Here is a 27,202-nt window from a genome sequence, read left to right on the forward strand (position 1 = left end):
GGAATCCTGGTTGAGGTTGGGAAGGAAACTGGAGTCTCTGATGTAGGGATACAAGTGTTGTGGTCAAGGGTAGTAAGATAGCACTAGAAGTGTCTCTGGGACTTGACTCAAAGAAATGCCTTAGTCTGGATATCTGACCTGGAGGGAAATTTTAAGGATGAGACCAAAGCAAAAGTCTAGTGGTGTATTTTCTTGGAAGTGTTGTCACCTCCCCCCAAAATGGTATTAGTGCGTAGAGGTGGGAAAGGGTAATTGTTATGGTAATGTTTGGAGAATATGCTGTATCCCCTGTAGTATCCTGGGTAATGTTCTTCACTCCAGCATTGGCTTAGTATGTGAAGTAGGAAAAAAAAACATATGACTACAATTTATAGAGGTCTTGGGAGGAATAAAATCTATCTCAACATGTAAATCACAGGCATACAGTTTTATTTATTGTACTAATCTAATGCCACTAAGTTAATCAATCAGATTTATAACAAATCGTTCATGCCCATGTTGAGACAATTTCCTTTACCCATATGCATTCTGCAATCACTTGGTCTATTCTTACTAAAGTTTCCCATACATATACCCTCAAGTCCAAGTCAGAATTGTTTTCCTTTTCATCGACAAGGAAAAGTCTTTTCTGTTTGTGCCCCACCTCTACTTCTAGTAGTAGATCTAGTAGTGATTCTTCTAGTCAGCAGACATCCTCATTAGGTAGTATGTCTCTCATTTCCGCTTCGTTGAAATATCTTAGAACTGGATTTTTTGCCTTAATTAAGTACTCAATTCTCAGTCTTCTCTTTCTTTCAAGTCATATATTTGGCTAGTTTTTTAGACACTTTTATATTTATCTTTCTAGACCTCATGCCATTTCTACCTCTACATATGATATTTTTTTGTCACCTAGATAGGATTCTTTTTTAGTAAAAATGTCAGCATATCTAAAACCCAATATATTTACATCTTCTATCACAGTGAGTCATGATAACCCTTAAATCTACACATATTTGAGGGTGGGACACCAAATCGAGCCCAAGACTCATGGGAATATAGTCCCATCAAGTTTGCTGAAAATAGGAAATTTATTCTTCTTTTTATCTGCCCAAATTCTGGGGATTCGGAATAGATGACAATCCTGTTTTATATATACAGTTGATCCCTATTATTCGTGGAGTACATATTTGTGAATTTGCTTACTCACTAAAATTTACTTGTAACCCCCAATTCAATACTCATAGTGATTTGCAGATCATTCATGAACGTATGAAGAACAGACAAAATTTGAGTCACCTGGTGCTCACATTAGTACCTAAGACTGAGAAAGGCAATGCTCTGCCTTCTTGTTTCAACTCTCACACTGTCAACAGGTGTCCTTTTTGTGGTCCATTTAGTGAAAAACTTTTCACATTTTTATGCTTTTCGTTGGTGATTTCAATGTCTAAAACAGCCCACAAATGTAGTCCTGAGGTGCTGTCTAGTGTTCCTAAGTGCAAGAAAACTGTGATGTTGCCTTTGGAGAAGATATGTGTTAGTACAAGCTTCATTCGGCATGAGTTGTAGTGCTGTTGACTGTGAGTTCAATGTTAATGAATCAACAATACATATTAAATAATGTGTTTTTAAACAGAAGTACACATAAAACATGGTTATGTACTGATCAGTTGACTAAAATGTTGGGACCGGACACTCGCAGGAACTTAACCTTGTATTTCCTCTAAGAGCAATCATTCAGTATTTGCTAGTTCAGTGTTCACAGTGACTTTATCAAACATAACTATTACCAGTAATGAGATTCAATGGTGCATGTGTGTGTGTGTGTGTGTGTGTATTTTTCCATGTAGTAAAATTACTGCAACTGGCTAATACCTCACTAAACAGCATATTATAGTGTATAAGCCCCTGAAAAGTCCTGTAAGTTAAATCTAGCGACGTTTTATATATATATTTATCTTTTGATCCAACAATTGTATTTCTAGAAATCTATCCCAGAGTTACAGTGGCAAATAAAAGAACATCAATCACTACGAATCTTCTAATGGAAGTGCACAGCACCCCCTTTGATAGTCTTGACAAAATTGAACCTGAATCTGATTATGCCTCTAGATCTAACTACTAATTTGCAGAAAATGCAAAGGACAGAGGAATATGTGAAATATATGTGGATGCAATCAGCAGAATCCAGACGAGAGATTCTACTGGACAAATTACCTGGATTCTTTAACAACTAACAACTGCCATACACACACGCGTGCATGCACACACACACACACACAGACACACACAGCTTGGAGCTTAAAAGAGACTTAATAATCACTGGTAGTTTTATACAATAATGTTCTTAGCAGCTTTATTCTCATTAGCCAAAACTTTGCATTAAGCAAATGTCATCAACAGGAGAAAAGATAAACATATGTAATAGTGATAGCAATTATAAGAAACAGATTGATCCAACAACAAGGATGAATTTCACAGGCATTATACTGAGAAGAAGCTGAACATAAAATAGTATAAAGTTCTAGAACAGGCACTAATCTAAGGCTTAAAACAATCAAAGTTGTGATTGCCAGGGAGGAGGTAAGAGGCGCAGGGGAACCATCTAGGGAGAGGGAAATGTCCTGTGTGATGACCGAGGTTTACATACATATATCCATTTGTCAAAACTGTACAACTAGGATTTGTATATTTAAATACATGCACATTTTACCTCAAAAGACTGTAAAAAATAATTGAATGGAAATTGGAGAGTAGTTGGAGGTATAGATGATACAAGAATGACAGACTGTTGATCATTTTTGAAGCTGGGTGTTGAGTACATATATTATACTGCTTACTTTGTATATGTTTGGAAATTTCCATAACACAAAGGTTTTATGTTTTTTTTTTTTAATAGAGAGAAACTTAAGAAATATAACAACCAATGGCATTTACATTCTTTTTTGGATCTCAGTTCATAAAAACTGTCTGGATATTTGAGGATATTAAGGAAATATTCAAGAGAGGGTATTTTTAGGTGTGATAATTGCATTATAGTTATGTTCTTAAAATAAAGAATCCCACTTTTTAAGAGACACATATGGAAATACAGACGAAATTATATGGCATCTGGGATTTGTTTTGAAATAAACCAGTGGGTGTGGTAGAGGTAGAGATGAAACGAGATTGACCAGGAGTTGAAAATTGTTGAAGCTGGATGATGGGTACATGGGGTTCGTTAGACTACTCTCTGTCATTCTGTATATTTGAAATTTTCTGTAATAAAAAGATTTCCGAGTACTACATTTTAAAAAAAGTACTCCCATAAATTGAAAAACTCCAGGCTGGCTAAGTCTAGTCAAATGGATGGAACTGTATCTCTACTAATGTGCAATGCTGATTCTATCTGAGAAGAGACGGGGTAGATTGGGGACAGGAGCCTGGGCTGGTAACACTAGAAGGGGGCGTATGGTGACTCAGGTTGGGAGGCTGGGAGCTTTGCATGGTGACACAGTGGGGTGGGGTTGTGAAGAAACTGAGCTCTGAGAGGTAACTGTGGAGGCAGGACAAGCAGGAGACACAGATGATTAAGGCAGGATGTGAAACTGCATGGGGGAATTATGTGAGAAAATATTAAAGCAGTACCAGTTCAAGAGAGGTAGTTGTGAAGAATCAATCCTCAGAGAGGCAGAACTCAAATAGGAAATTTCTATTGGCAAAGTCCAGGATTCCTGTACTTAAGTTTACAAAGAGATTAAAACAAACAAACACACAAACAGAAACCAAAAAAACTGAGGAGTTTAAGGAGTAACTTGCTACTTTACTTATTAAAGTAACTCAGAGGACTAGAGGAAACAAACATGGAAGATTGGGTTATGGGGCACCTACCTAGCTGGGAGGATGAAATAGGGAGAATTAAAGTGAGTATCGTGAGATTATAGTCTTATAACTTACCAAATTTAAATATGATTCTTTACCCAAAACCCTCTCCCAACCCTACCCTGGCTTCCCAGTATTCCCTAACCATGTAACAAGAGTTTCTATAGTACCACCTGAGACTGTAATGCTTAACAGTCAACGTGGTTTTTTTTTACTTGAATACTAATGAAGTAGTATTTTAGAAAGTTGGATGTGTTCTTAAAAGTAATGGTATAGGGCTTCCCTGGTGGCACAGTGGTTGAGAGTCCGCCTGCCGATGCAGGGGGCACGTGTTCGTGCCCCGGTCCAGGAGGATCCCACATGCCACGGAGTGGCTGGGCCCGTGAGCCATGGCCGCTGAGCCTGCGCGTCCGGAGCCTGTGCTCCGCAACGGGAGAGGCCACAACAGTGAGAGGCCTGCGTACCGCAGGGGGAAAAAAAAAAAAAGTAATGGTATATGGCTAAGTATTTGAAATAGTTTTCAAAAATAATGAAAAATAGGTTCCTCTATCATGGCAGACTGAGCTAATTGGAGCCACCTTTTCTGATACAAATATATAGACATGCTGGGTAAATATAACAACAGAAACAAAAATGAAGCTTGAGAGAAAGAGAAATCCCTGCTGCCAGAAAAAAAAGTGTTGTGTCAGGGGAAAGGGACTCAAAGTCAGAGACCTGAATCTAGGCCTGAGGGGCTGGGGGCCAGGGTTTCAATGCCCACATGGGGACAGGAGATGTGCCCTCCCACCTGCAGAGCAAAGGTTAGAAATGGGACTCCTGCTAATGCCAGGACTTCTAAATAGCTGCACAATCAGTGAAAAGGAGCTAGAAAAGTTTTGTCTACCAGACTAGACAAGTAGCAAGCAGTTTGTTTTCTATTCTGATCTCTGAGTAGAGAAAAAAATTCTCCTTGGAGAAATCTAAACCCAAACCTCCATAATTGGTGACTGTAGGGTCTGGATTTATACTACCTTTGTGATAAGAGACTCTCAAGTTGAGAAACTTTCATAAAAACTAGTCCAGGTAGTAAAAATATTATATACATATATATGTATACAATATACACATATATACATATATATATGATAAAGGACTTGTAACTAGAATATATAAAGAATTTCTATTAATAATAAAAAGAAATTGTAATCGGAAAATGGGCAAGATTTTAACTTAAACTTTTCAAAGAAAGGATTCCCAAATGGCCAATATTCTTACAAAAAGTTGCTCTAACCATCAGGGAAATGGAAATAAAAAAGACAGTGGGATTCTACATACTCACTAGAATAGCTAAAATGAAAGTGACAGAAAATAGAGGTTGGTGAGAATGTAGATACATAAATATAAATAAGCATTTATTGTAAAAAAAATAACAATGACAGCTGACTTTTAGGGAGTTAAGAACAAGGTAGTACTAAAAACAATAATATGGAAGGTGGGGCAGGCAGGGTATGATCAGAATCTTTCTGAATTCCTTGTATTGTTTGGGAGCTGCTTTAAAATGTTGATTAAATAAGTATACCCTATTAAAAATCTAAGGGTAACCATTGGAATGATGGATATGGAATGTATAACCACCTAACCAGTCAATGCGGTTGGCATTTTGAGTAAGACATTTCTCCTTTGTGCAGTAATCCTGGCCCTGCCTGTGAAATGCCAATAGCAGTGCTCAGTCATTGTGAAAAACAAAAAATGACCACACACATTTCTAAATGCCCCCTAAGAGATCGGTGACACCACTAACTGGGAACCATGTTATGAGAAGGATAAAATGGGGGGAAATAAGGAAAACGTGAGCAGATCAATGGAAGCTAGGAAAGGGGTGGTGGAGGAAAAACAGGGAAGAATCAATTAAGGACATTGTCACATCCATTGGTTTTGTTTTGTAAACTCTTAGATTTAGAAAATATCTTAATTTGTTTTAAAGAACACTCATTTACCATCTGTATTTTTGCAAGGGTATTTTGTTTTGCAAAAAGATTCCCATTTCCTCTATCACAGTCAGAGGTACTGTCCTTTTCTATGAAACCTTATCTGCAAAAGATATCTACAACCTTATAGACAAATTTTCCACAGTAATGTATCTATTAAAGTCAATAAATTAATAATGGAATATCTCAAAGATTTAGAATCATATATTAATGATAATCCTTAACTGGTCTGAATATATAAAGCATTGGTTTTTCAACTATAAGTAATTTGTTGGTTAGACTCAGATCTAATCTTTTATTATTATTTTCTTTTATCAGGTTTTTAATCTTGAATAAGAAAATTAAAATTTTTGATAAAATATTTTTAAATTTCTTATATCCTTTCACTGTAAATATTGAAATACTCCAAAAGATACTGCTTTGGAAAAAGACACTAGGGACGTCTTAGCTGCCAAATGCAATGGGTTTTTTCAAACTTCATTTTACCCAACCTCCCCCATTCTAAAACACTTTCCTCCTTTGGAGTCCATGATAATGCATAATGGGTTTCTTCCTACTTCTCTGCTATTCCTTCTGTTTCATTCATGAATCTCTTTCTTCCTCTTGCCAGCCCTTAATGTTGGTATTCCTCAAGATTTTTTCCCTGGTTCTCAAGGATCAAGCTCTGAGCTCAGACAACCTGGATATGAATTCTAGATTCACAATTTTGTATAGTTCAGTAACCTCAGGCCTATAAGCCCTGGTTTATTCAAAGTTAAAGTATTGTATTAGTTAGGGTTCTCCAGAGAAACAGAACCAATAATATACACACACACACACACACACACACACACACACACAAAGATATTTGGCTTGCACAGTTATGGAAGTTGACAAGTCCTAAGATGTGCTGTCAGCAAGGTGGAGACCCAGGAGAGCTTATGATGTAGTTCCAGTCTGAAAGCTGACAGGTTCAAGACCCAGGAAGAGCCAATGTTTCAGTTTGAGTTCGAAGTCAGGGAAAGTTCAATGTCCCTGCTCAAGGCAGACAGGCAGGAGGAAAAGCCTCCTTATTTGCAGAAGGGTCAGCCTTTTTGTTCTATACAAATTGGCCTTCAACTTATTAGATGGGGCCCACACATTAGGGAGGACCCTAATGTAAAGAAGATTAGGGCCTTTACTCAGTCTACCAATTAAAATGTTAATCTGATGCAAAAACACCCTCAAAGACACACCCAGAATAATGTGTGTTTTTTTTGGTGTTTTAAAAAACTAATTTTAATTATAATGGGAAAATAAGAAATAACGATAGAACAACCTAAATGCATATGTAGCTAAACAGTATTAAAAAAACACTACAAAAAATATATATATATATTTTAACATCTTTATTGGAGTATAATTGCTTTACAATGGTGTGTTAGTTTCTGCTTTATAACAAAGTGAATCAGTTATACATATACATACGTTCCCATATCTCTTCCCTCTTGCGTCTCCCTCCCTCCCACCCTCCCTATCCCACCGCTCTAGGTGGTCACAAACCACCAAGCTGATCTCCCTGTGCTATGCGGCTGCTTCCCACTAGCTATCTACTTTATGTTTGGTAGTGTATATATGTCCATGACACTCTCTCACTTTGTCCCAGCTTACCCTTCCCGCTCCCCATATCCTCAAGTCCATGCTCTAGTAGGTCTGTGTCTTTATTCCCGTCTTACCCCTAGGTTCTTCATGACACTTTTTTTTTCTTAGATTCCATATATATGTGTTAGCATACGGTATTTGTTTTTCTCCTTCTGACTTACTTCACTCTGTATGACAGACTCTAGGTCTGTCCATCTCACTACAAAAAACTCAATTTCGTTTCTTTTATGACTGAGTAACATTCCATTGTATATATGTGCCACATCTTCTTTATCCATTCATCTGTTGATGGACACTTAGGTTGCTTCCATGTCCTGGCTATTGTAAATAGAGCTGCAATGAACATTTTGGTACATGACTCTTTTTGAATTATGGTTTTCTCAGAGTATATGCCCAGTAGTGGGATTGCTGGGTCGTATGGTAGTTCTATGTGTAGTTTTTTAAGGAACCTCCATACTGTCCTCCATAGTGGCTGTATCAATTTACATTCCCACCAACAGTGCAAGAGTGTTCCATTTTCTGCACACCCTCTCCAGCATTTATTGTTTCTAGATTTTTTGATGATGGCCATTCTGACCGGTGTGAGATGATATCTCATTGTAGTTTTGATTTGCATTTCTCTAATGATTACTGATGTTGAGCATTCTTTCATGTGTTTGTTGGAGATCTGTATATCTTCTTTGGAGAAATGTCTATTTAGGTCTTCTGCCCATTTTTGGATTGGGTTGTTTGTTTTTTTGTTATTGAGTTGCATGAGCTGCTTGTTAGTTTTGGAGATTAATCCTTTGTCAGTTGCTTCATTTGCAAATATTTTCTCCCATTCTGAGGGTTGTCTTTTGGTCTTGTTTATGGTTTCCTTTGCTGTGCAAAAGCTTTGAAGTTTCATTAGGTCCCATTTGTTTATTTTTGTTTTTATTTCCATTTCTCTAGGAGGTGGGTCAAAAAGGATCTTCCTATGATTTATGTCACAGAGTGTTCTGCCTATGTTTTCCTCTAAGAGTTTGATAGTGTCTGGCCTTACATTTAGGTCTTTAATCCATTTTGAGTTTATTTTTGTGTATGGTGTTAGGGAGTGTCCTAATTTCATTCTTTTACATGTAGCTGTCCAGTTTTCCCAGCACCACTTATTGAAGAGGCTATCTTTTCTCCACTGTATATTCTTGCCTCCTTTATCAAAGATAAGGTGACCATATGTGCGTGGGTTTATCTCTGGGCTTTCTCTCCTGTTCCATTGATCTATATTTCTGTTTTTGTGCCAGTACCATACTGTCTTGATTACTGTAGTTTTGTAGTATAGTCTGAAGTCAGGGAGCCTGATTCCTCCAGCTCCATTTTTCGTTCTCAAAGATTGCTTTGGCTATTCGGGGTCTTTTGTGTTTCCATACAAATTGTGAAATTTTTTGTTCTAGTTCTGTGAAAAATGCCAGTGGTAGTTTGATAAGGATTGCATTGAATCTGTAGATTGCTTTGGGTAGTAGAGTCATTTTCACAATGTTGATTCTTCCAATCCAAGAACATGGTATATCTCTCCAGCTATTTGTATCATCTTTAATTTCTTTCATCAGTGTCTTATAATTTTCTGCATACAGGTCTTTTGTCTCCTTAGGTAGGTTTATTCCTAGATATTTTATTCTTTTTGTTGCAATGGTAAATAAGACTGTTTTCTTAATTTTACTTTCAGATTTTTCATCATTAGTGTATAAGAATACCAGAGATTTCTGTGCATTAATTTTGTATCCTGCTACTTCACCAAATTCATTGATCAGCTCTAGTAGTTTTCTGGTAGCATCTTTAGGATTCTCTATGTATAGTATCATGTCATCTGCAAACAGTGACAGCTTTACTTCTTTTCCAATTTGGATTCCTTTTATTTCTTTTTCTTCTCTGATTGCTATGGCTAGAACTTCCAAAACTATGTTGAATAAGAGTGGTGAGAGTGGGCAACCTTGGCTTGTTCCTGATCTTAGTGGAAATTGTTTCAGTTCTTCACCATTGAGGATGATGTTGGCTGTGGCTTTGTCATAAATGGCCTTTATTATGTTGAGGAAAGTTCCCTCTATGCCTACTTTCTGGAGGGTTTTTATCATAAATGGGTGTTGAATTTTGTCAAAAGCTTTCTCTGCATCTATTGAGATGATCATATGGTTTTTATCCTTCAATTTGTTTATATGGTGTATCACGTTGATTGATTTGTGTATATTGAAGAATCCTTGCATTCCTGGAATATATCCCACTTGATCATGGTGTATGATCCTTTTAATGTGCTGTTGGATTCTGTTTGCTAGTATTTGGTTGAGGATTTTTGCATCTATGTTCCTCAGTGATATTGGCCTGTAGTATTCTTTCTTTGTGACATCTTTGTCTGGTTTTGGTATCAGGGTGATGTTGGCCTCACAGAATGAGTTTGGGAGTCTTCCTCCCTCTGCTATATTTTGGAAGAGTTTGAGAAAGATAGGTGTTAGCTCTTCTCTAAATGTTTGATAGAATACGCCTGTGAAGCCATCTGGTCCTGGGCTTTTGTTTGTTGGAAGATTTTTAATCACAGTTTCAATTTCAGTGCTTGTGATTGGTCTGTTTATATTTTCTATTTCTTCCTGGTTCAGTCTTGGCAGGTTGTGCATTTCTAAGAATTTGTCCATTTCTTCCAGGTTGTCCATTTTATTGGCATAGAGTTGCTTGTAATAATCTCTCATGATCTTTTGTATTTCTGCAGCATCAGTTGTTACTTCTCCTTTTTCATTTCTAATTTTATTGATTTGAGTCTTCTCCCTTTTTTTCTTGTTGAGTCTGGCTAATGGTTTATCAATTTTGTTTATCTTCTCAAAAAACCAGCTTTTAGTTTTATTGATCTTTGCTATCGTTTCCTTCATTTCTTTTTCATTTATTTCTGACCTGATCTTTATGATTTCTTTCCTTCTGCTAAATTTGGGGGCTTTTTGTTCTTCGTTCTCTAATTGCTTTAGGTGCAAGGTTAGGTTGTTTATTTGAGATGTTTCCTGTTTTAAGGTAGGATTGTATTGCTATAAACTTCCCTCTTAGAACTGCTTTTGCTGCATCCCATAGGTTTTGCGTCATCATGTCTCCATTGTCATTTGTTTCTAGGTATGTTTTTATTTCCTCTTTGATTTCTTCAGTGATCTCTTGGTTATTAAGTAGTGTATTGTTTAGCCTCCGTGTGTTTGTATTTTTTACAGATCTTTTCCTGTAATTGATATCTAGTCTCATAGTGTTGTGGTTGGACAAGATCCTTGATACGATTTCAATTTTCTTAAATTTACCAAGGCTTGATTTGTGACCCAAGATATGATCTATCCTGGAGAATGTTCCATGAGCACTTGAGAAAAATGTGTATTCTGTTGTTTTTGTATGGAATGTCCTCTAAATATCAATTAAGTCCATCTTGTTTAATGTATCATTTAAAGCTTGTGTTTCCTTATTTATTTTCATTTTGGATGATCTGTCCATTGGTGAAAGTGGGGTGTTAAAGTCTCCTACTATGATTGTGTTACTGTCGATTTCCCCTTTTATGGCTGTTAGCATTTGCCTTATGTATTGAGGTGCTCCTATGTTGGGTGCATAAATATTTACAATTGTTATATCTTCTTCTTGAATCAATCCCTTGATCATTATATAGCGTCCTTCTTTGTCTCTTGTAATATTGTTTATTTTAAAGTCTATTTTGTCTGATATGAGAATTGCCACTCCAGCTTTCTTTTGATTTCCATTTGCATAGAATATCTTTTTCCATCCCCTCACTTTCAGTCTGTGTGTGTCCCTAAGTCTGAAGTGGGTCTCTTGTAGACAGCATATATATGGGTCTTGTTTTTGTATCCCTTCAGCCAGTCTGTGTCTTTTGGTGGGAGCATTTAATCCATTTACATTTAAGGTAATTATCGATATGTATGTTCCTATTCCCATTTACTTAATTGTTTTGGGTTTGTTATTGTAGGTCTTTTCCTTCTCTTGTGTTTCTTGCCTAGAGAAGTTCCTTTAGCATTTGTTATAAAGCTGGTTTGGTGGTGCTGAACTCTCTCAGCTTTTGCTTGTCTGTAAAGGTTTTAATTTCTCCATCAAATCTGAATGAGATCCTTGCTGGGTAGAGTAATCTTGGTTGTAGATTTTTCTCCGTCATAACTTTAAATATGTCCTGCCACTCCCTTCTGGCTTGCAGAGTTTCTGCTGAAAGATCGGCGAGAATAATGTTTAACCAAATATCTGGACATTCCATTAGCCCAGTGAAGTTGATACATAAAATTAACCATTGCAAGTACTTATCTCATAGGGTGGTAGCAAAGATTAAATGAAATATTATACAGCAGTTGCTTGGCACAAATAAGATCTTAATAATGCAGTAAATATTAAATACTGTCATCATCATTACTCTACACACTCTTCCTGGGTGATCTTATCCACATTCTTGGATTCGGTGATGGGATGAGTCCTAAATATTTATCTTATGTTTACTGATTATCATAGAATTCATTTCAAGCTTACATGTCCAAAATAAAATTCATCATTATCCTTCTCTACAAAGTTGCTTCTCCTCTAGTGTTCACTATACTAATGAATAACTCCAATATGTAATGCCCAGTTACACAACCAGAAACCTCCACATTATTCTTCCCTCCTTTTCCTTTTACCTCCCACATCCAATCAGCCATCAAGTCCTGTTCAGTCTGCCTCTTAAATGTCTTTGGTATCTTTCTCTTCTTTTCATGCTCCACAGCTATTTAGTTTGTCCATCATTTCTCACCTGAATTATTGCATATTCTCTTAACTGATCACCATGCTCAAAGATAAATATGATTTATGTCACTCCTCTGTTTAAAATCTTTCAACAGTTCCTCATTGCCAAACTTCTTGGCATGGCACGGCATGGCATACAATGACTTTTGTGATCTGATGCCAGAAAATTCCCCCAACCTCAACATTCAGGGTGCCCATGTTACACCCTATGATCTGGCCATACTGAACTGCTTGTAGTTCTCTAAATAGGCCCTGCTATTTCATTTTTCCATGTCTATTCTTAAAGTGCTACTTATACTGAAATGTCCTTACTTACCTGATGAACACCTTCTCATTTTTCAGGACTCAGCTCAACCACCAACTCCTCTTAGAAGTGTTTTCTGACTGCATTCTCATGAAAAATTGATTATTCCCCCGTCTACACTCTCACTATTCCCTGAACATCATTCTAGAAAAGTGCCTATAAAATTTTATTGCACTTATCTATTCACTTGATTGTAAGCTTTTTCTGGGTTGGGAACATGGCTAATTAATCTTTGTGTCCGTAGCCTGGCACCATAGTAGATGCCCAATAAGTATGTGGTGAAAGAATGAATGCATGAAATTTGAGGTACAAAAATACAAGTAATTATTCCATGAGTAAATAAATCGATAGGGATGGAAACACAATCTAAATTTTCTCTTCATGAGTTTTCCACTTCTCTCATTATTCAGTATTTTTTAAAGTTCCAAAATAACTGCTGGCACTCATGTTGGTTGGACTAATACTGAGAATATATAGGCTGCATTCTTTGGTGTACAAGCATACTCCTTTAAAACATTAAAATCTTAACTAGCTTGTCTTTGACATTTTCCAAATATATCTAAAATGTCAGAGCCAGCATTTGGGGCCTACAAATCTTTTGAGTGAAAGCCCAGGCCTTCAAATTGTGTGCCATTCACAGGTTTAAAATAGGAATATGTTCCATGTTGGCTATGAGCTATTTGGAGACTTTGAGGACATTAGGAGAGAATAATTTTATTTGGGGGAGGAATGTTGGAAGGTAGGAGTTTTGAGAGAGAACCTATTTATTATCTGAATATTGAAATGAACACACACACATGCACGAGCACACACACACATACTTTATTACTCTCAAATCCAAGAATCTCAGCAAGAGTCCGATATGCAGTCCAAAATGCAGTCTGGGGTTTTTCTGATCCCAAAGGGAAGGCTGCCTGAATTTTTAGCAACAAAAAATAACTTTTAGCATACATGAATTAACAGTATATAATCATTTGTCCATATAAAGTAAGAGAAATTTGGACTAAACATAAAAAGATATGTTCACTTGCAGGAAATTAAAATTTTCCAATAAAAGGAGAAAAACAAGTTTGCAACAGTTTTTTCAACTCATAAGAAAAGTTTGGTGTGTCCAATTTCCTCTGCATCATTTAGATAATGCATTTAGATAAATCTAGTAAATTAGATTTATCACATGATGTTTTAGAGAAAGGTACCAATATTGTGATTTTTCCTTATGTTCATATCCTAAATACCATTTTTATTTGCTTGGGGGAGAGTAGAAACATAGTTTTAGTTGATTTTTACATAGTCATACAGTAGAGGAAATGCTGAAATTTACTGAGCAGCTTCCCAAGATGAAAAACTTTTTAGAATTTAAGGGATAAAAATAATCCAACTTGTTAGTCCCTTAGGATTCACTTTCTTACTGAAATGGCTAGATATCTGAATATACCAAATTTGAAATTGCAGATAACAATAGATTAGCTACTTCAGTCAAGGAAATGAAGGTATTAAACTAGATATGTGGACTGAGTAGATGGTAATCAGAGGTACACTCACTTTCCACGACTGAACTGTCCTCTGTTCAAAGGACTGCAGATTTTGAAGAACTATACAGAACTGTGTGGTGGATACAATTTCAAAAAGAGATTCACAGATTTTAGTATATAAGTGAATGCCACCTTGATTTTCTACACCTAACTTTGGAGCACAAACCCCACCATATGTCTAAAAGGTGGTACATCTATCTTATTTTTGTGGATCTGTTTTAAAGTAACATATATTGACTGAGCATTTACTATATTCCAAGGACTACGCTAAGCAATTTACATGTATCTTCTCCTTCAAGAAAAACTGAAGAATTAATAGTAAGTGATGTTCATACAAAAGATGAACTATCCTTGGAATTATAGTGACAATTATGAACTCCAGAACATGTGTTGAAGTTATTGGCCATGTGGCCAAATTCTGGGCAATGTGCGGGTCTGCCTGATTCTGGGAAATACACTTGATGAAACTACTTTTAGGCCTGTGGCTATTCTGATTAGGTTCAGCTGTACATAGCACAGACTACAAAATAAATATGCCTTTAAACAAGACAGAAGTTTATTTCTCTTTCACTTAAAAGAAGTCAGGATGTGAAAAGTCCAGAGCTGTATGTCAGTTCCATGGTCATTAGGGACACAGATTTCATCTATATTTCTGTTTTTATTAGCTATACCTATTATTATCTATACCTGTTTATTATTAGCTATACCTGATTGTTTTATTTTTGAGGGCTGTTCTAAGGTTTAGAATATGCATTTTTAATTTATCAAAATTTACCTTCAAATAATAGTATAATGTAAATTCTAATGATATAATTCCATTTCCTGCTTCCATCCTTTGAGTTCAAATAGTTATTGTGGTCAAGCATTTTACTTCTACTTATATGTTATAATTTTTGCTTTAAATAGTCAATTATCTTTTAAAAATTTTTTAAATGAGGGGAAAGTCTTTTACATATTAACTCATGTAGTTATCATTTCTGGCACTTTTCATTCTTTAGCATAAATCCAAGTTTCCATGTGGTTTTGGTTTTTTATGCCAAAGAAGTTGCTTTAACATTTCTTGTAATGCAGTTCTGCTGGCAACATTCTCTCAGCTTTTGTTTTCTTTAGCCTTCATTTTTGAAAGATATCTTCTCTAAATATAGGATTCTATGTGACAGACTGTTTTTTCTTTCAGCACTTTAAAAATGCTCTTTCATTGTCTTCTGACTTGCATAGTTTCTAATTAGAAGTTTACTGAATTTTTGTCTTTGTTTCCTTACACATAACCTACCTTTTCTTCCACCAGCTGCTTTTAATCTTTTCTTATCACTAGTTTTCAACAATTTAATGATGTCTTTTGCAGTGGTTTTTGTGAGCATGTGGGAATGTGTGTGTTTATCCTGCTGAGGGTTTACTGAGCTTCTTGAGTCTCTGGGTTTATAATTTTCATCAAATTTGAAAATACTTTCAGCCATATTACTAATAATTTTTCTATCACCCCTCTCACCCTCCTCTCGTCTGGAACTCCAGTTACACCTATATTAGAATATTTGGTATTATCCCACAGATCACCAAGGCTCTCTGGTTTTTTCTTTTTTTCTTTTTGGTTTTTGTTCTTTGTGTGCTTTATTTTGGCTAGATTCCACTGTTATGTCTTCAAGTTTACTCATCTTTTCTTATGAGTGCCTAATCTACTTCTGAGGGTTAATCTGATCCAGTGAAAATTTTATTTCAGAAGTTGCAATTTTAATCTCTAGAAATTCTATTTTTATGTCTTTAATTTCTCTTTCAGTATATAGAACATATTTATAATAATTGTTTTAATATTTTGACTGCTAATGCTACCATCTCTGTCATTTTTGGCTTTGTTTATTGATTTTTTTTCCTGAAAATGTAATAGATTACATTTTCCTACTTTGTAATATGTCCTAGTTCTCTTGCTAGTTCCAACGCATCTTCATGCTCTTCCTGCCTACTCTTTAAGTGCTGATGTTCCCAGCACTTAAGACGTAGGCAGGAAGAGCATGAAGATACCTTGATGCTATTATTGGCTCCTCCTTTTCTGCTATGCATTCTCTCCCTGGCTGATCTCATCTGCTCCCAGAATTTCAGTTACCATCTATATGATGGTATGCTCCGATTATATCTTCTGCTGTCCAGATTTCTCTTCAGAGCACTAGATTCATATGTATAACTGCCCACTCCACTTCTCCACCTAGATTCAGAGCCATCTCAAACTCAGCATATCCAAAATGAACTCGTCAAATTCCCCCTCAAAATCTGCTCAATGTCTTGTATTCCCTAACTCAGTGAATGGCATCACTGGCTCATAATCATACAAGCCAAACATCTGTGAGTCATCATCTTTCTCCTTCCTTGTAGTAGATATTGTGGTTCTCCCCTTCTCAGCCTCCATTCTTCTTTTTCTAGGTAATTACCTCAATTTTCATTGGGATAGCCACACCTTGTCATCACAGCTTTGGACCTAGAGGCAGGGCATATGTCTTTATCCTAAGATAACTAACCTCATGCCATCCCCTGGCCACCATGAATCAATTCTTGAGGCTTCTGGGAAAGTTTTCTCTCCTTTCTAAAAGAGTTTTCATAAATACTCGCTCTTCTTCTCTTCTTGGACCTAGATGGTGAAACTCACAGCCATAAGAATTGTTGGCAACGTAAAGCCAATACTAAGGAAAGAAAAGCAGTGAAACAAGAAAGAAACGTGTCCTTAATGACAACACTGAGCTGTTGAATCATTCAGCCCTGTAGCCCATCTTTTCACTGGACTTTCTATCTAGACAGGTCAATATTGGTTTATTGGTTAAGCCAGTTAGAGTTGAGTTTTTTGCTGCTTGCAACCCAAAGCATCATAATTGATAACTTTCCTTCACCCTTCACCCCCAAACACAGGAAATTTACTCACTAGGTTCTAGTAATTCTATTCCTTAAATAGTGTGTGATTTCCCTCAGTTCTGTCTCTTGCTAGTGCCAGTGCCAGTTCAGGCTCTCTTTTTTTAAATGCATAAAATGCATTTCTAAAGTGTATACCTTACCAAAATTTCATCTGCTTCCAATCCTGGCATGGCTTTCCCTTGCTTCTAGAAAAGACTCTACATTCTTTGTGTATTGTACAAGGTTCTTCATGATCTGTCTCCTTTACCTTCTTGTGTCTCCTTTTGCCACTCCCTTCAATCCCATCCTACCACAGGCAATGCTGAACTCTTTGCTGAACCAAAATACTCTTTGCTCTCACGCCTCTAGCACTTTACTCTCGCTGCCCTAACCGTAACCCTAACCTATGCTCCCAATACTCTCACTCACTTCTCCCTTCTCCTTCCTCCACCAGAGCACACAAACACACTAACGCCTAGTCATCCTCAAGTTTAAATGTTCTTTGAAGCATTTCCTGACCCTGCCTGAGTCTGGGGTAACTGTGTGTTAAGGCACCTAGTGTACTTTCCTACTAAAGTATTTATCACACTGAGTCTGTTTATTTACCTGGCTCCTCCTCTGCACAGTAAGCACTTTGAAAATAATAAATCCTTCTTTTACATTCCTGTATCTCTATTTCTGGGAACTAATAAAGTGCCTGAGACATAGTATACTCAATAAATGTTTTTTGAATGAATAATTATGTGGTCTGCAAACATAAGGATACTTGATCTCGAAACTCTCTATCCGAAAACCTTAACTTTTCCTGTATTCCTGATTTCTAAGCATTAATCTTTTTCTTCCAGAATATGGGGTTCTAGGTAGGCAGAGAAGGAAAACAAAAGAGCTTGGGACAGGCCGCCTATAGTCCTCTGGAGATCCACTAACATGTCCTGCCTTTCACCACTCTCCTCCACCACCTATTCACACCTGGGTGCCCTTTGTGGGTGTCGACTTAGCTGATGAGCCCAACAGCATACTCAGACCTTGCTTCAGATTTCTCTTATTGCCAAATGAAAGCTGGCCAATGTATATACTGTAAACAATGTTCAAATTTCCACTTATCTTTTGAACTTCTACTTTATGAAATTTGTATTTCTTAAAAATTGTAGGCCTTAAAATTTTAGAAATCTGGATTATTTTGCACTGATCAAGTAAGATACAGCGATCTTAATCCCAAGCTTTACCTTTACTGGCCTTAAAGTTAGATGTGACTAATTGAGCGAAGAAATGAACTACCGGAATCTGACAGTGGCAGTGTTCCTAGCCGTTTTGTAACCTAATTAACTGTTATGTTATTGGAAGCAACTACCTTTCTACAAGTCTTAGGTTGAAAAAAACAAAAACAAGCAAAGAAAACCTTGAATTTAAGGCAGAGAGGATTCGCCTGAGGGAAGGGTGGGAACTGGGTATTCGTGATTCCGAATTTATGGGATAAAATTAAGCAGCAGGGAAGACCGAGATATGGTGAGGAAGTCAGATTTCACTGGGCACTTATGAGTGGTGAGGGTAGGAGTTGGAGGTGGAGCGAAGTAAGAAGGACTAGGGAAGAGCGGGATCCCTAACAGCACCATAATACAAGGAGGGCCTTGTTCAGCCAGGAGCAGCACTGAACACGTACCCTTCCTTAGTGTGTCGGTGAGCATAGTAACAGTGGGGCCGAGCCTCTCCCCTCGAGCATGCGTGGTGCAGAGCGAGCCCGGAAACGATCTCAGCAAGGTACACCTTTTTTCTTCAGTCAGAGAACTACAACTCCCAAGAGACCACTCGGCGCTGCAGCGCCGCCTCCCGCTGTGGCCCTGCCCCGTCCCCTCCCTCCGGCCCCGCCCTCCAGCTAGTCCCCTCCCCTCCCTCCGAGCGTGTGTCAGTGACCCAGAGGCGGTGTGAGGCGGAGGAACCGTCGGGGGGCGCCGCCGCCGCCTCCAGCAGCTGCACAAGCCGCGCCGCGCGTTCGGATTTGCCTCGAGCCCTCCGGGAGCGCATCACAAAGCGGACCCCACGGCTTTCCCTCCGCCCGCGGCTTCTCCAGCTCTTGGCTCTGCGGCCAACTTCCTCTCGCCAGGCTCGGCCGGCAGGCGAGGAAGGCTGCGGTGGAACGCTGGGCTGTCTGCTCGTGCTCCTCGCGCACGCACCCTTCACCCCCCTCGCTCCGGGTCTCGGGGCCGTGCTGGGATTCCGGCCACCAGCAATTGTCCGGTGAGTGTGGCCGCGGCGTGCCGTGGGAGGGGTCGCGGCGGGGCCACCGAGGGATGCGGGCCAGGCGGGCGCGCAACTTCCTCGGCGGCTTCCCCCGGCGGCCGGCCGGCTCTCCCCGCCCGCCTGCGCGCCCCCGCGCCGGAGGCAGCCGAGAGAGGAGTTTGCGGCGCCTGCATCCCGCGCTCTCGCAGTAGGAAGCGCCTTTGTCAGGAGCCGGCGGGCGCCCCCTCCCCCTCCGCTCCGCCTGAGTGCGGGCGCGCGGCAGCCAAGTCCGAGCCCCGCGCCCTACGCCCCGCGCCCTACACCCGCGCCGGGCCGCCAGCTGCTGGAGGGGAGCTCCGCGGGGGCGGGGAGCAAGACAGAAAAAAGAGAAACAAAGAGGGTGGTGGGCTTTTGTTTGTGCGAATCTGATAACTTCTTCCTTCCTTACATAACACAGACTCCCGAGTTAGTCATTCTTTTTTTTGTTACGATTATTGCCATCATCTTTGCGTGTCCTTCGCGTTTTCTTTCATCTCTGGATCTCAGAGCACTTAAAAACACTAACTAATTACACCTCCGGGGCCCCTACGAAACACGTTAATAAGCCCGTTTCTGTAAGTGGGTAAACTGAGGTCCAGAAGAGCTCTCTAATTGATGGATACGCTTGCTCTTCCACCGCACCTGGTGTCTGAGGACCTGAAAGCATCTATGAGTAAGAACTCGTTCTTCAGTGCCCCGTGGAAAAGTTAAAGGTGCTCATTTTACTTACAGGCTAACTAAAGTCTAAAAGAAGTAGGGGTGATTGTTAGGTAGTTCAAACAATAACTCTTCTTACATAGTGTTTGAATCTTAAAACCTCAAAAGAGTCTTGAAAAATACTCCGAGTGGGGAAAATACTGTACATCACAAACTCACCTCACCCATCTACTTTTATTTTTGTACATGCAGGTCTCTTACAAGGCGGGAGAGCAGTGATGGGGGATGGGGGTTGGGGGAGGGAGGGCAGAGATTTTTTTAATGGAGGCTTAACAGATTTTAATCACTACACACAAGGAAATGTGTCTTGGTTTTAATAGCACCAACAACCTTCCCATCGTTTAGTCATCAGATAATTGAGTGAGCACTTTATCCATAAGACGCCGGTTGTGCTAAGAACTGACGCTTTAAGTGTACGAAACGGTCATCTATTTGTTTTGGTTCAAAGACTGTGTATTTCTCTTACTCTGCAAAATGTTATTTTGTTTTCTTAGCAGCTGATCTTTTGTTTTAGAACTGGCTTTGTCTTTTTCTACATTGAGTATGTGTTACTTTTGTAGCTGAGCAGAATCGTAACAGTGTTGTTGTTGTTGTTTAGTTTGCATAGTAGCGTGAATTTAAATTTTTGAATTGTGGAGAAGGTTTGGTTTCTCCAGTTCTTCGGTTTCAGTTTATGACGTTTTCTTTATAGCTAACAGAGAAAATGTTTTCTCGGTGTGATCAGATTTATATCTTTCAAAACATTGTCCTTCTTGTACAAATACAGCATATGAATTCCTTATGTTTTTTATTCACATCAAAAACCTCTTCTGGAGGAAAATACATAATTCTGAGGACAAGTTTGTTTATTTTGGTAGTTGAACCAAACTGGAAGGTACTAAAAATTTAAATCAAGCATCATTTCTACTAGTTATTTCCTGAGATGAATAATGATCAGAACTGTAGTAACAGTACTTTCTCTTATCCTAAATTCTCTTGAATTTAATTTTGTATTTTATAGTTGCCCCCAGACTTTAGATTCTGGTGGTCCCATCAGAAAAGGAAAAGGCATTTGTTATTTTAATATTTTTCCCCTAATCCTCTAACCTGTCCCCTTTCTGTAGTATGTTGAAAGAGATCTTGAGTTTAAAAAATTGAAAAATAAGTTGTTTGGAACATACAGTTAAGTGTATGGAAAATTGTATGTAGTGAAGTGGTTATAGTACTTCATCTAATAAATTTAAGACTTTTAAAGAGAAAACTGTCACCTAGGTTTTTATTAATATTATAGAAGTGCTGTAATGTAATAATAGTAGTATTTATTGACTTGAAAAAAAAGTGATCTGGGAATTGTGCCTTAGTGGCGGATTGGGGGGAGGGGGCGGAAATCTGTGCTCTCCTTAAAATTTTCATTTAGGTGACCTTACAGTTGGTTATGTTGAACTTTTTCTGTAGTGTTTACAAACCAAATTTGCCAGAGGCATTTGTACTTTAAGGTAGCTACTAACACAATGTCTGCTCAGTCACTGGAGTCCAAAGGCAGAAGTTAGTGTTGACTGTCAAAGGCTGGCATTGCAGGTTTCCTAGTTTCTTTGGGACCCCTTAAAGGAAATGAGTGAAAAGTACAGGGCAGGAAACTGAGTCTAGTACTGCTGAGCTACAGAGCCAAGTTTCAAGGGAAAGCGTGAGTGTGTTTGCCTTTGTCTTTGTTTCAGCTTCCTTTCTGGTTGTCAAAATGTCACTTATATATGAAGAGTTCTGTCAATTCAGAATATGCCTTATTTTGGTTGTCCAGTAGGTCAGATGATAAGGACTATAGTAGTCCTGCTCTGCGAACAATTGTTTTCAGACAGAAGCTTCTGTAACTGATAGGGATTTTAAGCTGGAGGAGGTAGAATTGAAAACTATCTAACATTCTTGCATACATACATCTTACCATGGCATGTCAATATAGACCTATTCTCATATTTATTAAATCAGAAAGGCTTATATTGATTGTTTTATTTCATCTGTTTTAACTGTGTATATGAAAACATAATGACAAACACATGATGGCACTGAGAGATGGTTCTAGGAGTTTCTTTGGAAAAATCATCTTATTTCATAAAGTTACATTTGTGTCTTTTAATTGAGGAGAATAAAACAAATTTAAAAGCCAGTAGAAAGAAGGAAGAAAATCAGTAGAATGAAGGAAACCTGGTGAAGATGTTTTTATAGAGAACAATATTACAGATTCCTGACAACATTGTATAAGGGACAAAATTGTAGCTAAAGTCTGTAAACAGTGAATTCCACTTAGCATTTTCTGTTTGTAGATCTCTAGCCATCTTTTCATGATTCTCTCTAAATATATCACACAGGAAAAGTAAATAGAAAGCATTCTTTCAAGGCATTTGGGTTGTTGGAGTATTTTTTTACACATGTGGTAGTGGAGGTTTATTGTTTTTCATTAAGTTTGACCTCTGCCAGAGAATTTTCCCCAGACTAATGTGTGGGAACCTCAAAACAAGAAATATTGGACACTGAAAGAACTAGATATAATTTCAAGTTGTACCACTAGCTTGTTTTATGTTCTCTTGAAAGATCCCTTCTAATAGTTGTGCCTTCCAAAGGCTGAAAATAATTGCACTTAGTAGGTCCTACATAGTTTTTGTTTTTGCTGAATGAATTTACAAGTAATAAAGAGAAAGCACAAGATTTCCTGAGTCAGAGAATTTCTGATTTTTTTCTTTTTAAATAGAAGTAACTGATGAACATGTGATTGGAGCCCTTCAATTAGCATAGCTTCCTTCAGAAGTAAACTTAAGAGGAAGAGAGCTTCATCAGGTGATTTAAGAGAACTGAATTGCAAATGAGTCTAAGAACACCTGATTATTTTTTCAGAATGTTGTATATGATGTTTTAGATTTTTTGCCACAATAAACTCCGTTTCAGAGAAGCAGAGTTCTACATGTTACTCCTTGTATCACGCCTATAATGCTTTTATACACCTCAAAATACCATTTACAGAAAAATAGAATATGTTGCTGGTGCCTATGGGAAAATCCTGATGTTTGTCATCCCTCAGTTAATCGTGACCATTCATGTAGTTAAAAGTTTTTAATTGAGTACACATGTAATTTACTTTTCAAAGAATTTATTGCTGATTTTTATTTTATAATGAACCTCTTGGGATGTTGCTAGTTCTAAAAATATGTAGTACCTCCCAGTTTCCCACCATGTTCTGCAGTTTCTTTTTCTATTAATTTTTTGGCTGCAATTTGCTTTTTCCCCTAAATTGTCTAAAATGAGCTCAGAAATGTTTAAATATACTTGACAAGAAATACAGTCAGTAATTTATTATGCTAAGCTTCATCTAAATTTCCAGGTACTAGGTATGTGAATCTGTTTTAGAGATAGAAGTATACTTACTTTGAAGGGGGCTAAAGCAGGGAAATAGCCAATAGATTTCATCTTGGGTATCAAATCTGATTGCCTGGTAGTGACTGCCTGGAGTGTTATGTTTAGAAAATTGGGAGTCCTGGTTCAGACTCAGCAGGAGCGAGTGCTGTGATTAGCAATTTCTGCAGTTGGGTGGGTGGTGGGCTTTTGGTATGAATGCCAGATACTCATTTTGTACTTTTTGGATGCCTTTTATGTGTCAGACACTGGTCTAGATGCTGATATCACACAGACTAAAATCTCTGCCTTATGGTGTTTACATTCTAATAACAAGACACAGACAATAAAAAGGTAAAATATTTTGTGTTTTAATGACAAATGACCTGGTTTCTTTAAAAAATAAATAACAAGAAATGGGGGGGGGGATATAAGATTAAAAGCAACTAAAGGGGGCATATCCACCAAATGTATTGTGTGGACCTTAGATCCTGCTTTGAGCAAACTAACTGTAAAAGGACATTGATGAAAAATTGGACATTGATGGGTATTTAATAAAAAGGAATTGTCAATTTTTTTTAGGGTATAGTAATGTTTTATGGTTTTAAAACAAGAGTCCTTACCTTTTGGGGGTATATTTATGAATTAAATATGATATCTGGGGCTTCCCTGGTGGCGCAGTGGTTGAGAGTCCGCCTGCCGATGCAGGGGACACAGGTTCGTGCCCCGGTCCGGGAAGATCCCACATGCCGCGGAGCGGCTGGGCCTGTGAGCCATGGCCTCTGGGCCTGTGCATCTGGAGCCTGTGCTCCGCAGCGGGAGAGGCCACAGCGGTGAGGGGCCCGCGTACTGCAAAATAAATAAATAAATAAAATCTGATATCTGGATTTTTTTACTTTAAAATAATTTGCAGGGGAGAGGAGCATAGATGAAACAATATTGGCCCTATATCGAAAAAATTTTGAAACTAGATAATGGATACATGAGATTTCTTATATTCTCTCTACTTTTGTGTATGTTTGAAAAATTCCATAATTAACAGTTTTACACACACAAATAAAGCAGAAAGGGGGAAGAGGGAATATGTGGGATGTGAGTATGGGATGGGAGTGAGAAGGTGATAGTTATTTGAGTAAAGACCTGAAGGAGGTGAGGGAGTAAGCCTTGCAGGTAATCTTAGGGCAGGACGTTCCAGGTGGAGGGAACAGTGAGTACAGTGACCCTGAGAATGGAGCTTGATTGGAATGCAAGAAATTACAAGAAAACCAGTGTGTCTGGGTTAGAGTGAGAGAGAATAGCAGGGGATAGTCAGAAATATAAAGGAAGGGTAGAGACCAGATGGTATAGGACTTGGTTGTCCATCCTTCCTTTAAAGTAAAGATATTTATTTTATACACTTATCTAAAATAAGTCTAGTTTAGTCCCCCTGGAAGCTCTACACTTATTTCAACAATACTAGCATTACTCAAATTTTTTTGGTTCTTTTTTTTTTTTTAAATTGCCTTCTAAGCCAGTTTAAGAGCCACTCATGAACAGAGCTCATTACTTTCTATTTCCGCCTTGTTTTTAAGGAAGAGGGAGTTATTAGCCACATGATACCTTATTTATCAGATATGACTCAGAAAGGATTTTGACAGAAAGAAAATAGGAAATAACTTCAGGCTGTTTGTAAATGTCAGATCTACTCTGAGAAGGCCATTGCTGTTTCTGAAAATCAGATCCACCCATAGACTAAAGAGGAATTTTAATAATGTTCTGGACAGTTGTAGCATCATTTAAAGTAAGGCTATAACGAGAGTGACTAATATGGAAAGACTATATTCATTTGGATATTTAAGTTCTGTCTCATACATTAAAACACATAACATATACATACAAGACCATGCATATTTCTTAAGTATTCAAAACAGTCATTGCTGATAAGTTTCATTTGTGTCACGCATCCAAGACTGAAGAGATGGCATTTATCGTTGTAATGAAATTGTATAACTTTCTTGTTGCAATGGCATACACTTGGGAATTGAAAGACTAGCACACGTTTAGTGTTAGGAATCTGGCTTTCAAGTCTTCTTGTATTCATGCTTCAAATCTCAGATTAGTGCTTTTTTCAAGAACATGCTGATTTCTCATAAAGAACTCTTTTTAAATCTTTTTGTTTTTAATAAACTTATTTTATTTTTGGCTGCGTTAGGTCTCTGTTGCTGCGTGCGGGCTTTCTCTGGTTGCGGTGAGTGGGGGCTACTCTTCGTTGCGGTGCGTGGGCTTCTCACTGCAGTGGCTTCTCGTTGCAGAGCACGGGCTCTAGGCTCGCGGGCTTCAGTAGTTGCAGCACGCAGTCTCAGTAGTTGTGGCCCGCAGGCTCACTAGTTGTGGCGCACGGGCTTAGTTGCTCCGCGGCATGTGGGATCTTCCCGGACCAGGGCTCGAACCGGTGTCCCCTGCATTGGCAGGCGGGTTCTTAACCACTGCGCCACCAGGGAAGTCCCTCTTTTTAAATCTTTATTAAAATTATAGAAAAATCAGTCCTCATCCTCCAAATATTTGAAAGCCTCACCCCCAGAAAAAACCTTCCATAAATATGGGTTTTTTAAATCTTCTACTTAAAGGGCAGTATACATGTAGAGATTACTAGTTTTGAATAGTTTGATACTAGTTCATTTTTTTTTTTTTAATAAGAATAAGTTTTCGGGCTTCCCTGGTGGCGCAGTGGTTGAGAGTCCGCCTGCCGATTCAGGGGACACGGGTTCGTGCCCCGGTCCAGGAAGATCCCACGTGCCGTGGAGCGGCTAGGCCCATGAGCCATGGCCGTTGAGCCTGCGCGTCCGGAGCCTGTGCTCCGCAACGGGAGAGGGCACAACAGTGAGAGGCCCGCGTACCGCAAAAAAAAAAGAATAAGTTTTCCAACCTAAGAAACTAAACGTATTTCAGTGGTTTTTACTCTACTGATAACACTGAATAAAGAAAACATCCTTTTTCTAGTTAATTATGCATAACGGGAAGGCACAATATTTTCTTTAACCAATAATGTGTAGAATATAATGGGATTAAATAGAATTTGTGAAATGTTATTATATAATAGATAGCAAAAAGTGACCACTAAGCATATAAGTATATAACTGTATAAGGAATACTTTAACAAAGCTTCCTATTTTTCAGAAAATTGTTAGGAATCTAGTTGTTTAATTCACTCAAGAGTTTTTGTCCCTTTGGTGGATAGGTAGATAGGTATATAGCCAGACCCTTTCTTCATATACTGCACATACCATTAAGATTGAGCTGCTAGGCTGGATTATTTAATGTGTTTTAAACACTAACCTATGAGCATGGAACACAGAGCCCATGTTTAATTTCTGGGCTTTCCACTAACTCTGAAAGTCTTTAAAAAGCTATCTTTGGTTCATCTGTAAAATAAAAGTGGTGGTAGTTTTTCAGAAAGGACTTTGAAATTCTAAGGTGGTGACTGTACTTATGTGTGGCTCGTTTTAGAAATAGCTTTCAGTCTTTTGATTTGGTGGTAGGATTATGAATCTGTTTTTCATTTCCATTTTTGTGGAATAAATAACTTCTGAGGGAGGAGGAAGAGAAAGAGAGAGAGGGGAGGAAGGAAAGAAAAAAATTGGTTCTCACAAAATAGTAAACATGACCATGGATAGATAATTCTTGTAACTTGAATCTGTTTAAGTGTCCATGACCTAATGAGCTAAGACTCAAACTTATAAATGAAGTAGAGAATAGTAATGATAATACACCTTGCATTTTAAGAAAAAAAGTTGCTTTGCAAAAGGGACATGTTATATTTCATGTTGACTTAAACATTATGACCATGATAAAGCCTATACTTCATCTTGGAATTGATGATTATGATGATTAACAGTAGTTAAGAATTATATGGAAATTCAGTCTATTACTTAAGCTCTGTAGATGGTTGCAGCATCAGGTTCTAGGTTATTTCTTTCACGTTGTGCATTGCAAATACTCATATTCCACAT

General features: G+C 38.1%; 1 protein-coding gene across 4 annotated transcripts in view; it reads left to right on the forward strand.

Moving 5' to 3' along the window:
• Positions 1–27,202, forward strand: part of PELI1 (pellino E3 ubiquitin protein ligase 1) — a 137,995-nt gene that overhangs the window by 70,623 nt on the left and 40,170 nt on the right. For 3 of the 4 annotated variants that reach the window (XM_019943129.3, XM_019943128.3, XM_019943127.3), the window contains exon 1: positions 18,790–19,118. The exons of the other annotated variant lie outside the window; for it this stretch is intronic. The gene's annotated coding sequence lies outside the window, so the exon portion shown is untranslated. Of the gene's footprint in view, positions 1–18,789; positions 19,119–27,202 lie in introns of those variants that run through there. 4 annotated transcript variants of the gene reach the window in all.

The sequence above is a fragment of the Tursiops truncatus genome, chromosome 14 (assembly GCF_011762595.2).
Source record: "Tursiops truncatus isolate mTurTru1 chromosome 14, mTurTru1.mat.Y, whole genome shotgun sequence".
Taxonomy (NCBI): Eukaryota; Metazoa; Chordata; class Mammalia; order Artiodactyla; family Delphinidae; genus Tursiops; species Tursiops truncatus.